This window comes from Leuciscus leuciscus (genome assembly GCF_965113295.1).
Source record: "Leuciscus leuciscus genome assembly, chromosome: 5".
Lineage (NCBI taxonomy): Eukaryota > Metazoa > Chordata > Actinopteri > Cypriniformes > Leuciscidae > Leuciscus > Leuciscus leuciscus.
In genome coordinates this window covers 49,813,914-49,831,012 of record NC_138729.1, presented here as the reverse complement: position 1 = coordinate 49,831,012, position 17,099 = coordinate 49,813,914, and the positions used below count along the sequence as shown (strand labels likewise).

General features: G+C 39.6%; 1 long non-coding RNA gene across 1 annotated transcript; it reads right to left on the bottom strand.

Moving 5' to 3' along the window:
• Window positions 1-13,494: 13,494 nt before the first annotated feature.
• LOC309500176 lies at window positions 13,495-15,227 on the bottom strand. Its single transcript, XR_014206490.1, has 3 exons — window positions 14,769-15,227; window positions 14,453-14,622; window positions 13,495-13,939 (listed from the first exon to the last, which is right to left on the bottom strand). It is a non-coding gene; the product is annotated as an uncharacterized lncRNA (long non-coding RNA).
• Between the last annotated feature and the right edge of the window lie 1,872 nt (window positions 15,228-17,099).

Below are 17,099 nucleotides of genomic sequence, written 5' to 3'. Positions count from 1 at the left end.
TTTGGTTTTGACATCCACACTATGGATTTTACTATGACATATTACTTAACAATTAGTTAATGGACACATAATGATAACTTTGCAAATAATTTGCTTTGACCCATTGTGGTAATGAACACATTAATTGACACTAGTTAATAAAATATATTATTATGGAATTAATACATTATGACAGATTTAATTAATTACTATTCATATATTAATTCATCTACAGTATTAATCATTTAGACTCCATATTAGTTGCTGATGCAGTAATAATTCTGTCATACATTAACTCATGATTATCTGTGCATGAATTAATGCATATTAGTGCACCCGTATTGTAAAGTGTTACTCGTAAAAAAATAAATTAAGCATGTTAAGGAAATAAAATGATAAATCACGGTCGCACCACATGACATTTTTTAAGGCTACGACCAATTCATCTATATGAATAAACACTCAGTATGTATGTGTACACAACAGTCTTAATGTTAGAACAATTGCAATAGATATTATTATTTTTTGTATTTTAAAATTGGCATGTCGAAAATCTTTTGACCCTTTAAATTGACCCACTAGCACATTTTACACAATAAAGTGATCTAGAATCCACGGCAAAGGACACGTATGGCTACTATTATGCGTGTCATGTGGAGGGCTCCGTAAAATTGATATAAATAAATGCATTTATTTCACGTGCTAGTCACGTTTCCCCGACTCCCTCAACAACAGCGGTACCCCCAGCGAACCGGACAGCCGGCGCACGTGCAGTTCAGTCAGAAAAATGTGCGCTGAGGCGACATTCCTATCACTACTTGTACTACATTATATATAGTTATTATATTTAAGTCACTTTTAACTACATTATTAAAGGTAGGCCTACTCTGGTAGTTAAATAGTAGGTGGAGAATCGCGCCAGTTCACAAAAATCCATTGCTGCCTCACAGAGAAAAAAAAAAAACGAATAAACACCAATATCTATTTATATTTTCCTTACCTCTGTTCACTCATCGTCCACAGCAGGTGTGTCAGGATGTTGAAATGTGTGCACTGTGTGTGCAGTGCCCAGCCCGCCAGTACAACAGCTGGAGAGGAAACGTGAGGTCTTTGATGCCTAACTGTGATTGGTTAGGAATTATTTTCAAATTGATGCCTAACTGTGATTGGTTAGGAATTACTTTCAAATTTCTTGGGTTACCTGCAACATTCTACAATTTGTTTTTACACACGTCAGTAGGCTAAATTGATTTTATTATTATTGTTGTTCATATTATCATCATTATTGTATACTAATAATAATTACTGCGTTTGTCTGACAGCTGCACTGTTATGAAGCACAACTTGATAAATAAATTATGGGTGCAATGTATGTCTGTGTCTCATGGAATCCAAATTAAGGCCATGTGTTATAAACGCTATAACCAAAATTTCAGTGCCATGAGGTCCAACTCACCTGATAAGTAGCCCTGATAAAACAGCTAAAACTTTTGTCAGGTGGTTGACGTATCCCAGCTGGCATTCGACTGACCTTAAACGTTTAAATGTGGTTGAAATAATGTCAGTTTATGAAAAAACATTAATTCAACGTCAAAACAACGTTGAACACCAAATGGTTGAAATGGTGTTGTTAACTCACTATGGATTCAACATAGAAATATAAATAAAATTTGAGTTGTACGTCAAATCAACATTATTTTTACAACCATGACAAAATCCAACGGTTATCCAACACTGACACCTGACGTTGATTCAACGCTGACTCTACGTTAAAATGCCAGCTGGGATGCTATACAGATGTTGATTACTGTTACGCTGTCACTACCTGTATTCATTAGTCGCTGACAAACTGCTGTATTGTGACTTAGGAGATTTTGATCATTACCAAAAGGCACAACTTAAACATTTCACCCACACAGTGTATTTGCTGTTCCATAATGTAGATCATCCCAATTTGAACCATTTTCTCTTGTGAGAATGAACACCTTACTGGGAGTGTGCTGCTCCAAAATGAATATAGTGTATACACCTGCAAACAACATAATTTTGAGCAGCAACCCAGCTGATATATTTATATAAAAAAATGCAAAACAACACAAGGTGGTTTAGGATTCATTATATAATTGTAGAAATAAGTATAAACCATTAATAAATCCCGAACCAATGTGTGTTGTTGTGCGCACAACAGTCTTTCAGTTGCTTGCTTGCAGGTAGTTCATTCATTTTAGATCAGCACACTCCTGGTGAAGTCGAGCTTGTTCTTCTGACAGGGAACACACTGGGTCAACTTGATCTATTACACTTGCATGGACCAGAAAATCTATGGATAATCTGAACTATCACCTTAAATAAAATAAAGAGCCATGCTTACAGGAAGCTTGAAGTTGGGGTATTTGAGACATTGATTTATCTTACCCAACACCATAACTGAAATCGTATCAAATTTGTCTAATGTTGCCTGTATCCTATTTTAGATGTATGTACATTAGCATGCTGACGTTTGTGTTTTGGTTAGTAACCATAATGTGCAGTCAACAAAACAACAACATCTAATAATGGAATGTTGTTTGCCTAGATGTTAACATTGTCTCATAGCTGGGTTTAGACCACCATACCTCACGACAATTTAGAAGTGAGATTGTGACCCAACAACACATTCATTCACATTTAGTATTTGACATCAATATGACGTTAGCTTGAGACATTGGCACAATGTTGGATTTTACAACACAACTTAAAACCAAGAAAATATCTAGGCGTATGTTAGAATTAGCAGATGTTGACATTGGAAAGATGTTGAATATTTGTTACTTTACAACACACCTTACAAACCCCCCAAAATATCAGTGTCTAATGATGTTAGAATTTCATGTTGTGTGGATGTTAACATTGTTGTTTAGGAGACGTTGGGTTTTGGTCACCATACCTCATGACGAAATGTCAGTGTTTGACATGAATATGACGTTGGCTTGACGTTTGATTTTGGTAAGTTAATGTCACAAGTAAATTGTAAAATGTCACATCTAATGATGTTAGAATTTGATTTTGTCTGGATGTTACCATAATGACATCAAGGAGACGTTGGGTTTTGGTCACCATACCTCACGACTAAATGTCAGTATTTAGCACTTCTACATGCAATGGACAACGTAAGGTTGCTTGCGCATTTAGATGTTGCTCCACTTGTTTGCCTACCGTTTCAACGATCATCTTAAGGTCAGGTATAAGACACAATTAAGTTATAGGATGTACTGAAGTTACAGTGATTGACATTTCAGCGTGTAGAAAAGGATATGAGGTATGGTGACCACAACATATTAGGTTGTGGTCACCTTACCTCATGACTAAATGTCAGTGTTTGACGTAAATATGAAGTTGTTTGGAGATGTTGGCTTGACGTTGTATTTTGGTTAGTTAATACCACAACCTAAAACCAACAAAATATCAACGTCTAATGATGTTAGAATTTGACGTTGTATGGACGTCAACATTATGACGTCAAAGTGACGTTGGGGTTTGGTCACCATACCTCACAACTAAATGTCAGTGTTTGACGCAAATATAACTTTGTCAGGAGACGTTGGCTTGACGTTGTATTTTGGTTAGTTAATACCACAACCTAAAACCAACAAAACATCAACGTCTAATGATGTTAGAATTTGACGTTGTGCGGACGTCAACATTATGACGTTAAGATGACGTTGGGGTTTGGTCACCATACCTCACAACTAAATGTCAGTGTTTGACGCAAATATAACGTTGTCAGGAGACGTTGTATTTTGGTTAGTTAATACCACAACCTAAAACCAACAAAATATCAACGTCTAATGATGTTAGAATTTGACGTTGTGCGGACGTCAACATTATGACGTTAAGATGACGTTGGGGTTTGGTCACCATATCTCACAACTAAATGTCAGTGTTTGACGCAAATATAACGTTGTCAGGAGACGTTGGCTTGACGTTGTATTTTGGTTAGTTAATACCACAACCTAAAACCAACAAAATATCAACGTCTAATGATGTTAGAATTTGACGTTGTGCGGACGTCAACATTATGACGTTAAGGTGACGTTGGGGTTTGGTCACCATCAGGGCCGGCGCTAGCCATTTGGGTGCCCTAAGCACAAATGCTTGGTGGAATGCTGAAATGTGTTGTTTTTTTAAATCAACTGATCAAAGTGCTCGTTGCCGAGCGATCAGTGGCGCGGATACTATGTTTGTTTCTGGCTCGCGCACAGCCTTCACTCAGACGCGCGTTTCAATCCGTTGTGGAGAGACTCTCTATTCGCTCCGGTACAATTAGAAAACAAAAAGCACAAAAAGTGTCCCTGCCTGATATACAACCACTAAAAAACATAATCGGTTTTGATGAAAAAAAAAAAAAAAAAAAACGATATGAGTGCGGATTAGAACTCAGAACCTCTGACACGCTTGGCAAAAATTCTACCACTGGACCACTTAAATATACACATAATTTTCGTCGGATCAACATATAATAGGCCTCATTGAACGACCACTTAAACCCAATATTAACATGCTTTAGACATATTTTATTTGTTATTTATACTAGTACCCTATTGTGATGATTTTTCACGACCCAGATTTTTTGGTGCCCCCCCAAGCACTTGGTGCCCTACGCGCAGTGCGTGATGTGCGTGTGCGGAGCGCCGGCCCTGGTCACCATACCTCACAACTAAATGTCAGTGTTTGACGCAAATATAACGTTCTCAGGAGACGTTGGCTTGACGTTGTATTTTGGTTAGTTAATACCACAACCTAAAACCAACAAAATATCAACGTCTAATGATGTTAGAATTTGACGTTGTGCGGATGTCAACATTATGACGTTAAGGTGACGTTGGGGTTTGGTCACCATACCTCACAACTAAATGTCAGTGTTTGACGCAAATAAGACGTTGTCAGGAGACGTTGGCTTGACGTTGTATTTTGGTTAGTTAATACCACAACCTAAAACCAACTAAATATCAACGTCTAATGATGTTAGAATTTGACGTTGTGCGGACATCAACATTATGGGCCCTATCTTGCACCCAGCGCAATTGACTTTGTACACCGACGCATGTATCATTCCTATTTTGCACCCGCGCAAAGCGGACTTTTCCCTCCACAGATGCACGTCGGTTAACTAAGAAATACACTTGCGCTCCCCGGGGCGGTTCAGCGCAAAGAGGAGGCGTGTTCCGGCGCAAACGTTCCCTCATGCTATTTTACAGGTTTAGAAAACAATTGCGCCACTGACCGAAAAAAAAACAGTTTAAAGTCAGTGGCGCGTTGCGCATGTTATTCATATGCTATTTTAAGGGCGCATGCTTGGCCTTAAACAATGTAGCGTGTGCACAACGCGCATACACTTTGATTCTCTCATCTACACACAGACGCAGCAGTTATCATTTTTGCAAATCATACATTATTACGATAGATAGATAGATAGATAGATAGATAGATAGATAGATAGATAGATAGATAGATAGATAGACATTTTATTATAAAAGCATACATCTAGCTTACACATTTACCCAAATTATCATACGCCTGTTTAACCGAAGTTAATTTGGGTGTGTTTCTCCATCCTCAGCGTCCCTGACGAGAACGTCGGTCTCCTCGGCCTTGAACCGCTCCTGTCGTGCGCCTGGCAAATCCGCCGTTATAATAGGAATCCGCTTTAGAACAAGCGCGCCTGCTCTTAAAGGGAATGTGAGATGTCGCTCTGATTGGTTTATTTCACGTTACGCCCAAACCACACCTATGAATAATGAAGCTACTTCAGACCAACCCCTTTTAGATTTGCGCCAGGTGCAAGAGTCATTTATCCCGCCGGGAAAATAGCAACAGCGCCAAGACCCGCCCACAAAGTTACTTGCGCTTTGCGCTTTGACACTTGCGTTTCAGATCGTTAAAATAGGGCCCCATGACGTTAAGGTGACGTTGGGGTTTGGTCACCATATCTCACAACTAAATGCCAGTGTTTGACGCAAATATAACGTTGTCAGGTGTCGTTGGCTTGACGTTGTATTTTGGTTAGTTAATACCACAACCTAAAACCAACAAAATATCAACGTCTAATGATGTTAGAATTTGACGTTGTGCGGACGTCAACATTATGACGTTAAGGTGACGTTGGGGTTTGGTCACCATACCTCACGACTAAATGTCAGTGTTTGACGCAAATATGACGTTGTTAGGAGACATTGGCTTGACGTTGTATTTTGGTTAGTAAATACCACAACCTAAAACCAACAAAATATCAACGTCTAATGATGTTACAATTTGACGTTATGTGGACGCCAGCATTATGACGTCAAGGTGGCGTTGGGGTTTGGTCACCATACCTCACGACTAAATGTCAGTGTTTGACGCTAATATGACGTTGTCAGGAGACGTTGGCTTGACGTTGTATTTTGGTTAGTAAATACCACAACCTAAAACCAACAAAATATCAACGTCCAATGATGTTAAAATTTGACGTTGTGCGGACGTCAACATTATGACGTTAAAGTGACGTTGGGGTTTGGTCACCATACCTCACGACTAAATGTCAGTGTTTGACGCAAATATGACATTGTCAGGAGACGTTGGCTTGACATTGTATTTTGGTTAGTTAATACCACAACCTAAAACCAACAAAATATCAACGTCTAATGATGTTAAAATTTGACATTGTGCGGACGTCAACATTATGACGTCAAGGTGACGTTGGGGTTTGGTCACCATACCTCACGACTAAATGTCAGTGTTTGACGTAAATATGATGTTGTTAGGAGACGTTGGCTTGACGTTGTATTTTGGTTAGGTTAATACCACAGCCTAAAACCAACAAAATATCAACATCTAATGATGTTCAAATTTGACGTTGTGTGGACGTCAACATTATGACGTCAAGGTGACGTTGGGGTTTGGTCACCATACCTCACGACTAAATGTCAGTGTTTGACGTAAATATGATGTTGTTAGGAGACGTTGGCTTGACGTTGTATTTTGGTTAGGTTGATACCACAGCCTAAAACCAACAAAATATCAACATCTAATGATGTTAAAATTTGACGTTGTGTGGACGTCAACATTATGACGTTAAGGCGACGTTGGGGTTTGGTCACCATACCTCACGACTAAATGTCAGTGTTTGACGCAAATATGACGTTGTCAGGAGACGTTGGCTTGACGTTGTATTTTGGTTAGTTAATACCACAACCTAAAACCAACAAAATATCAACATCTAATGATGTTAGAATTTGACATTGTGTGGACGTCAACATTATGACGTCAATATGACGTTGGGGTTTGGTCACCATACCTCACGACTGAATGTCAGTTTTTGACGCAAATATGACGTTGTCAGAAGACGTTGGCTTGACGTTGTATTTTGGTTAGTTTATACCACAACCTAAAACCAACAAAATATCAACATCTAATGATGTTAGAATTTGACGTTGTGCGGACGTCAACATTATGACGTCAAGGTGACGTTGGGGTTTGGTCACCATACCTCACGACTGAATGTCAGTGTTTGACGCAAATATGACGTTGTTAGGAGACGTTGGCTTGACGTTGTATTTTGGTTAGTTAATACCACAACCTAGAACCAACAAAATATCAACGTCTAATGGTGTTAGAATTTGACGCTGTGTGAACGTCAACATTATGACGTCAAGGTGACGTTGGGGTTTGGTCACCATACCTCACAACTAAATGTCAGTGTTTGACGTAAATATGACGTTGTCTTGAGACGTTGGCTTGACGTTGTATTTTGGTTAGTTAATACCACAACCTAAAACCAACAAAATATCAACGTCTAATGGTGTTAGAATTTGACGTTGTGTGGACGTCAACATTATGACGTCAAGGTGACGTTGAGTTTTGGTCACCATACCTCACGACTGAATGTCAGTGTTTGACGTAAATATGACGTTGTCTTGAGACGTTGGCTTGACGTTGTATTTTGGTTAGTAAATACCACAACCTAAAACCAACAAAACTTCTACGTCTAATGATGTTAGAATTTTACGTTGTGTGGACGTTACCATTATGACGTCATAGAGACGTTGGATTTTGGTAACTTTACAACACAACCTAAAAACAACAAAATATCAACGTAAGCCTTGTTTATACTCGACGCAGCCGCAAGAGCGCGAGTCACCGCAGACCGCGCGCGCACCTCTCCAGACGGACGAGGCATTTATACTTGACGCGCGCGCCGTTGTGTTATTCTTTGAAACGACAGGGGGCGACTCGGAGTAATTTACCTCTAAACCACCGGGAAACAGCAGTGAAGAAGTAGTTTGCGTGGATCAAAACCTTTCATCAAAATTCTACAATTATTTTTGAATGATACCTGTTGCTGTCTTAGACGTTGAGTTGATGTTGGATTTTAGTCATCCGACGTCGCAACCAAAATTCAACCGAATATCAACGTCATATGACGTTGTGTGCCTGCTGGGAGGGGTTAGGAGTCTATATAAAGAAAGATGAGTTTACACAAACTTTATAGCTATGGCAGCGAGACAGCGAGTACTTGTTTTAAATCAAAGACGGCGCCGTCCGCGGAGCCAGTGGTCGCACACCGGACGCGCAGCTCGGCGGCGCGCCGCGCAGCGCCACGTCTTTTAAATTCGAACACATTATGACAGTACACACACCGGCGGCGCCTTCCGGCGTCTGTCCGCGGCGGCTCAGGAACGTGTTCAAAATCCTGCCGCGCCACAGAGCGCCATTTACATAGTTTTATATTAAATTTACATGTATGTGTCTCAAATCGTAGTTAATGTATATACGGACTTCACCCTGTGCTGCAATATACATTTAGTTTTATATTTATTTACAGAAATCAGAAAATTGCTGATGTTATCAGATTTTCAGATGAGAGTTGTCCTAGACGTGGCGCGACGCGGCGCTGAGCTGCGCGTCCGGTGTGCGGCCGCCTTTAGTGTATGTCAACTACATGGCTGGTGGATAATGAGCATACGTTGTGGAGAACATTAACACACTTATGGCCGTGAGGGTTTGGGATTGCACACTTGCTAAATTATAAACACAATCATATTTATTTCTGCATGTACATATTTAAATGAGCCCCGATAAATGCAGTTTGTACTATTTCTAAAACGCTTCTTTATAAAGAACATTGTTTTCTCAATACTTTACCTATACCGCTGTGAAGGAAAGAGCGCACAATCGATCATCGAGGCATCGATATCAACCTATTCAGCGCCTCCACCATGGACAGCACCTGCTAAGGTCGAACTTAAGAAGGTTTACCTTAAGCAACATCCTAAGGTATAGTTCGGAGAACACACGTAGGAAAGGTATACCTGTAGTTAAGGTGTACCTTTTGAGTCTTCGTAGCGCGCTAAGAGACAACGTTATCGGAGAACGCACCCCAGCACATTAGGGCCCCAAAAAGCATTATTTATTTTATTAATTCTTTCAATTTTACATCTTACATAGCTTATGGATATACAATTAAAATAGCTGGAGCAATTGCTTTGCGGTCAGGTGTCCTTTTTTAAATAAAAAAAACTTTTTCCAGGGGGAGTGGGATTTTCACAGCATTAAAATATGGACTATTGAAATCACACTCCGCTCTCCAGCACGGGTGTAGGTCATAGACTCGCCACACTACTGCCCCTGTCACATCTTGGTTTAGAGATTATGTGGTGACAAAAGCATTTGATTGTAACTGCATTAAGATGGGTTTTCCAGGGGGAGTGGGATTTTCACAGCATTAAAATACAGACTGGTGTATAAGGTCATAGACTCACTTTAGAGATTGTGTGGTGCAAAAGCATTTAACTCCCTCAGGTGGTTTACGGGGTCTTTTTGACCCCAAATGACTTTTGCTCAAATTAAAAAAAATGTTCCCTTTGTCCAAATGGTATGAAACCTTCTACGGCTCTTCACACTTTCTAGATCTACAAAAAAAAATTTAAATTGGAATGATATCTGTTTTTATGTTAGCGTGACAAAAATTGTGACACTCGTGGTCTTCGGGGTCTCTGGAGACCCCGCAATCAAAATAGACAAAATTCATCATCAAAATCAGAAACAACGCAGAACACATCGACAGAAATGGCACAAATAAAGTGGCACACTTCCACCAATGCAAAAAACATCCACAATGCTAAATTATTTTGCTCACAACACGCGTACACACACACACACACACACACACACACACACACACATATAGAGGAATACATTTTTGAGACTATAACTGTTCTCTTATCATTTGTCAAATAAAATCATCCAAAATGCAGTACCACCACAAAAATAAATTGGTGACACTGACACATTGAAAATGTGCACACTCACACACACACGCACACACACACACACATGCACACACACACACAGGAACATTTGTAGGGCTATAATTTGTCAAAATTATGGGGTGGGGGGGGGGGGGTGGGGGTTCAGTACAAAAAAATGCTAAACTTTGACAAAAATATTTTATTTTTGTTATAATTGTGATTTTATAATATTTAGATATGAATCCAACTGAATCCAACTTGTGAAAAGATATCTTTCAGGTAGTCTAATAGCAAATAGCATATAGTGGAGCTCTATGGCCATCTAGTGATTTTTTTTTTTTTTTTTACTGCATTTTCCAAAAATGTTACATTAAACCATTTAAAATGATCCATGTTATCCCCATGAATGAAAGTTAGAAATCTGGGTCTTTTATAAAGTGAATTTTACATCAAATGCTGTTTTTTTTTGTAAAAAGCTTATTTAAATAAATATTTATTTATAGAAATTTAAAAGATATCATAAATTCTCCAAAAACTGCACAAATGTTGAGTAAAAACATTAACAAACAGAATAAAATTACATTTGTAAAAAAAAAAACTATTATCTTGTTACAAAATTAAATGTTATTGTCTGGGGTCTCTGGAGACCCCAAAAAACACGAGTGTAGACATAAATAAAGAGCATCAGAGGGTTAAATTATGACAATTTTGAACAATTTGAGAATTTGAACAAAAACAAATTACAGTTGAACAAAAACAAATTAATCTCTATTTACATTCTATGCACTGAATAACAATAACAAAATTACACTATGTAAAATCCGATTAGTTCAGCTTACTCAAAAAAAGCATGCAAACCGATTGCACTTAAAAAACTAAGTAACGTCAAATAGGAATAGTATGTAGTACTAACAAGTGCATGTCTAGTAGTGTACACTTAAGGGGGTCGCACACCGGACGCGCAGCTCGGCGGCGCGCCGCGCAGCGCCACGTCTTTTAAATTCGAACACACTATTCTCTATGAGAGTACACACACCGCCTTTCGGCGTCTGTCCGCGGCGGCTCAGGACCGTGTTCAAAATCCTGCCGCGCCACAGAGCGCCATTTACATAGTTTTATATAAAATTTACATGTGTGTGTCTCAAATCGTAGTTAATGTATAAACGGACTTCACCCTGTGCTGCAATTTACATTTAGTTTTATATTTATTTACAGAAATCAGAAAATTGCTGATGTTATCGGATTTTCAGGTGACAGTTGTCCTAGACGTGGCGCGGCGCGGCGCTGAGCTGCGCGTCCGGTGTGCGGCCGCCTTTACAAGAGAGTTCTAGTAACTTAAAACTAATTTGTATAGTATACTTGATTATTTACTTTAGATGTACTCATTTATGCTAGTCGTGTTAACTCTGATGTTTTCTGCATACAACTTGGAATTACTGAGTTTACTTTACTTCCAAAGCAATCCAGGTTACTTGATAAAACCATGCAAACCGATTGCACTTAAAAGAGCAAGTAAGCTTTACTCCAATAACTTAAGTGCTATCAATCATCTATTATATATCATTGAGAAAACTTTCTTAATTTTACAAAGATAACATTTACAACTGGACAAATAAATTTAAGGCAATGATACAGTTCAAAGGTAAATTTATTGTATTTGTTTTCTTAACAACTGACACAGGGGTGGTCCACACAAGTTTGCATTGGGGTATACAATTTATGCCCAGCTGGCATTCGACTGACCTTAAACGTTTAAATGTGGTTGAAATAATGTCAGTTTATGAAAAAACATTAATTCAACGTCAAAACAACGTTGAACACCAAATGGTTGAAATGGTGTTGTTAACTCACTATGGATTCAACATAGAAATATAAATAAAATTTGAGTTGTACGTCAAATCAACATTATTTTTACAACCATGACAAAATCCAACGGTTATCCAACACTGACACCTGACGTTGATTCAACGCTGACTCTACGTTAAAATGCCAGCTGGGTGTAGTCACTTTAGTTTTTTAAAGTTTTTTTAAAACAAAAAAACAGAAACACGTTATAAGGTTCATTAGTTAACATTAGTCAGTGTATTAACTAACATGAACTAACCATGATAAATACATTTGTTACAGTATTTATTAATCTTTGTTAATGTTAGTTAATAAAAAATACAGCTATTCATTGTTCATGTTAGTTGAACAATACAGTGCATTAACTAATGTTAACAAATACAACCTTTGATTTTAATAACGTATTAGTAAATGTATATAAAATCTGAATCAAAATAAATATATTTAAAACCATACCCTGGAGTCTACCTCATTCTCAACAAACAGCTTTAACAATTCAATACATAACAATTACTCACTTTAATCAATAATAATTCGAAGACCAAACTTGGTATATAGAAGTGCAAAAAAAGTGGCTACATTCATTAGCCTAAACAATGAAAAAGCAATGTCTCTGACACACATACGCTGAATGAATACGCTGACAGCATCTTAAAGGGTTAGTTCACCCAAAATGTTTTATTCTGTCAGTAATTACTCACCCTCAAGTTGTTCCAACTCCGTAAGACTTTCGTTCATCTTCGGAACACAAATGAAGATATTTGATGAAATCTGAGAGCTGTCTGTCCCTCCATAGACTGCAATGTCATTGCAACTTTCAAGGCCCAGAAAGGTAGTAAAGACATCGTTAAAATAGTCCATGTGACTACAGTACTTCAATCTTAATGTTATGAAGCGACAAGAATACTTTTTGTGTGTAAAAACTCCACCATTACGACATTATTCAATAATCTCTTCTCTTCCACGTCATTCTCCTATGCTGTTGACGTAGTGTAAAGTGCTTCTGGGTTCTACGTCAGAACGTAGGCTTATTATTGGCTGACGCTGGTCATGTGTGATGCTGGCCAATAATAAGCCTTCGTTCTAACGTAGAACCCAGAAGCACTGGGCTGTTTACACTATGTCAACAGGCAGCGTAGGAGAATGACGTGGAAGAGAAGAGATTGTTGAATAATGTCATTATTTGGGGTTTTTTTGCGCACAAAAAGTATTCTCGTCGCTTCATAATATTAAGGTTGAACTACTGTAGTCACATGGACTATTGTAACAATATTTTTACTACCTTTCTGGGCCTTGAAAGTTGCAATGACGTTACGGTCATTGGGGGGTAGAAAGCTCTCAGATTTCATCAAAAATATCTTTATTTGTGTTTTGAAGATGAATGAAGGTCTTACAGGTTTTGAATGACATGAAGGTGAGTAATTACTGACAGAATTTTCATTTTTGGGTGAACTAACCCTTTAACTTGCTCATGAACTAATGGGTAGACAATTTTAAACAAATGGCTTCATTTCCCTTTTATTTTGCACATTTGATTACTCAACAGGAGATTTTTTAGAGATTGCAGTTTTGGTGGGAGTTTGTTCTGTCCCAAACCAAGCATCAATTTCTGAATGAAGTTAAAAGTATTTTTCAAGTCTTTTGGGTAATCCAAATTTAAAGCATAAGACTGACCAAAATAGATTCAAATTGTCTGAGGCAGGTTCTGCAGATTATCCATTACAATACCTCTCTCAACAATGATGTCAGTAGACACTGGGCAAAGTTAGAGAGGGAAGTTCTTCCTCATCAATGACAGTCAGCACCCCAACAGATAGTTGTGCCCAGGCTTCATCAACATCACATACCTGAATGAAACCAAAAAATAAAAATATTACAACAGGGAAAAGTGAAAAGGCTTGATTAATTGACAGTTATCTGCCCTGAATACACTGCCTTTAATTAAAATGTCCCATTAAGTTTATATAATTTATATGTTTTTTTATTTTATGCCGACTCTTAGGGATAGTTCACCCAAAAATGAAAATTACCCTCAAGTTATCCTGTGTGTATATTACATTTTTCTTTCAGATGAATACAATCAGAGTTATGTAAAAGAAAATGTCCTGTCTTATCCAAGCTTTACAATGCAAGTGAATGGCCGTATATTGATATATTGATGGATAGATGCACTTTTATCATGGATGGATGCATTCTGATGGACTTAAAAAAATATACAGCCATTCACTGCCATTATCAAGCTTGGATGAGACAGGACATTTTCTAATATAACTCTGATTGTACAACAGCTAGATAGATTGTAAGCAAAACCATGATCAACTCAGAATAATAATAAAAAATTAAGGCTGCAGTAAACTCACCCCTGTATTAATTTGCTGCATAAGCTCATCTAATTTCTCTCCAATGCTTCTTGAAGACTTGAAGATTGTGACAAAGCGTGGTGTGTACCGATCCACATTCCACAGCAACATAAAAGTTACTCTGCAGTCTGCAGATCTGTGGGGACTATCCTGTTAAACTCTGAAAACACCTACAACACAGGCAACAAAAAAAAAAAAGGCATGGGACAGTGTGGAAATCTTTTCAATGCATGGTCAGGCCAACAGGCCAATTCTAAAGCCAAACCTAAACAGAATGTGGTTTCTCATGGTGGAAACGGTATGAATAAGTACTTACTTGTCTCTCTGTAAAAAGAGCTGGCCACTGCTCCATCTGCATCCACAATTTCACGTCTTTGCATTGAGAAGGTCTGGTCCATCTTTGATGCAATGAGAGTTCCACTAGGGTAACATCACTAGGGATAACATCACTTTACATTACTAAGTTTCTCATCTTGTTAAAAAATGGCTAATTTTATCAGCAGTGATAAAGCATTTGAGTTTGAGTAAAAAAAAAAAAAAAAAAAACTTTTACAGTGCTTGCATGCATTACAATCTGAATTTACTCAATTTAAAAAATAATAGTTTAATGCTGTTGTGAAATCACAAATACTGTCAAAAAGCATCACATACTTCATCTCTGCATAAGCTGCAGGTTACATTTAACTGTAACTTAGATGTGCGCCATTTCACCAGATTTGGAACCTTAATAATTTAAACCAATGCCAGAGGAGAATGCATCAGTGAGAATGGTAAAATAGAAAACGTACTCGGTTACTAACGTAACCTCGGTTCTCTCTAGAGAGGAAACGAGTACTGCGTAAATCTTACGCTAGGGGAAATCTCTTTTCCGCGAGATACTGAAGCCAAAAAATTATCCTTAATTTTGAAATAATGTAAAACGCGTTGCGGCAGCATGCAGACATAGGCGAGACAACTCGCGCGCCTATTGGCTGCCCTGCGGCAACTGCAGCAGCCTATCGATAAGGCCCTATCGTGACGTCATCACCAATGGGGGCGCTTCGCGCCCCATACGTCACGTCCCGCCGAAACGGGCGTGGCCTGGGGCTATAAATATAGCATCGAAAGGCTAGCTTACCGGTTTTTCATCGCCGGAGCGAACCGGAGCGTGCGCAGGCACGGCAAGATACGCAGTACTCGTTTCCTCTCTAGAGAGAACCGAGGTTACGTTAGTAACCGAGTACGTTCTCTTACGAGAGGTACTCTCGTACTGCGTAAGTCTTACGCTAGGGGAAACAGTGTAAAACGCTGTGCATGCTATGATCCAGCACCAAAGTCCCAAGGGCAGGTGCCCGGGCTCATGTAGTACATGATCATAAGTGACTCACAGAGAGCCCAGGAAGAGTGGCTAGAATAGCATCATTCCTGTAATGCAGCATCCTATAAGAACAGTTATAGTGATGGTATTTATTCAGTCAGGGCGACCCCGGCCTGGACTGATGAATATAGTGGGTCTTACACATTGCCCATAGAGCTGCGCGATCTAAACGAGCGTTGCTCGCGCTATTTCAGTATTCTGGGCCGGACGTACTCGGGGCAGACAGTACCGATTTTTAGACTGAAAGCAGCTTAGCTTGCAGAGCGGGAACCTCTAGGTTATAAAACCTTATAAATGTAGACTGGGAGGCCCAGCCTGCCGCCATACAGATATCTTGCAAGGCAATCCCACTAGACCAAGCCCACGACGAGGCCACGCCTCTCGTGGAGTGCGCTCTGACACCTAATGGGCACTGCAAGCCCTTAGAGGTGTAAGCCAGCGCTATAGCATCGACTATCCATCTGGATAGGCTCTGTTTCGAAACGGCGAGTCCCTTAGAACGTCCGTAGAGTGAAACAAAGAGCTGCTCCGTCTGTCTGAAAACAGACGTGCGGGACACATAAGCCCTTAGCGCCCTGACTGGGCAAAGGAAGCTGGCGTCCTTCTCCTCGTTAGAGACCGGCAGGGCAGACAGGGAAATTACCTGGGCCCTGAACGGTGTGTTGAGGGATTTAGGGACGTACCCGTGCCTTGGTTTGAGTATGACTTTCGAGTCATTTGGCCCAAACTCCATACACGTCGCACTCACTGAGAGCGCTTGTAAGTCCCCTATGCGCTTCACTGAAGCGAGAGCCAGAAGAAACACCGTTTTGAAAGACAAGTGTTTGATATCTACTGACTGGATAGGCTCAAATGGGGCACCCTTCATGGCCTCCAAGACCGTAGAAAGGTCCCATATGGGGACTGAGGGAGGTCTGGGAGGATTTAACCTCTTAGCTCCTCTAAGGAACCGAATGACCAGATCGTTCCTTCCTAGTGACTGACCAAGCGTTGGTTTGGAAAACGCTGCTATAGCCGCCACATAGACTTTGAGCGTGGATGGGGCTCTGCCTTCATCCAGTAGCTCTTGTAGGAAGGAGAGAACCTCCGTCACTCCACAGTCCAGGGGTGAAAAGCCGCGTGCTGTGCACCAGCTGGAGAACACTGACCATTTTGAGGAATAGAGCCGTCTCGTAGAGGGAGCTCTAGCCTGCATGATCGTGTTTAACACTCCCTCTGGGATATCAGAGGGTACCCGTTGATGGCCCACGCATGTAGGGACCAAAGCTCCGGGCGAGGATGCCAGATCGA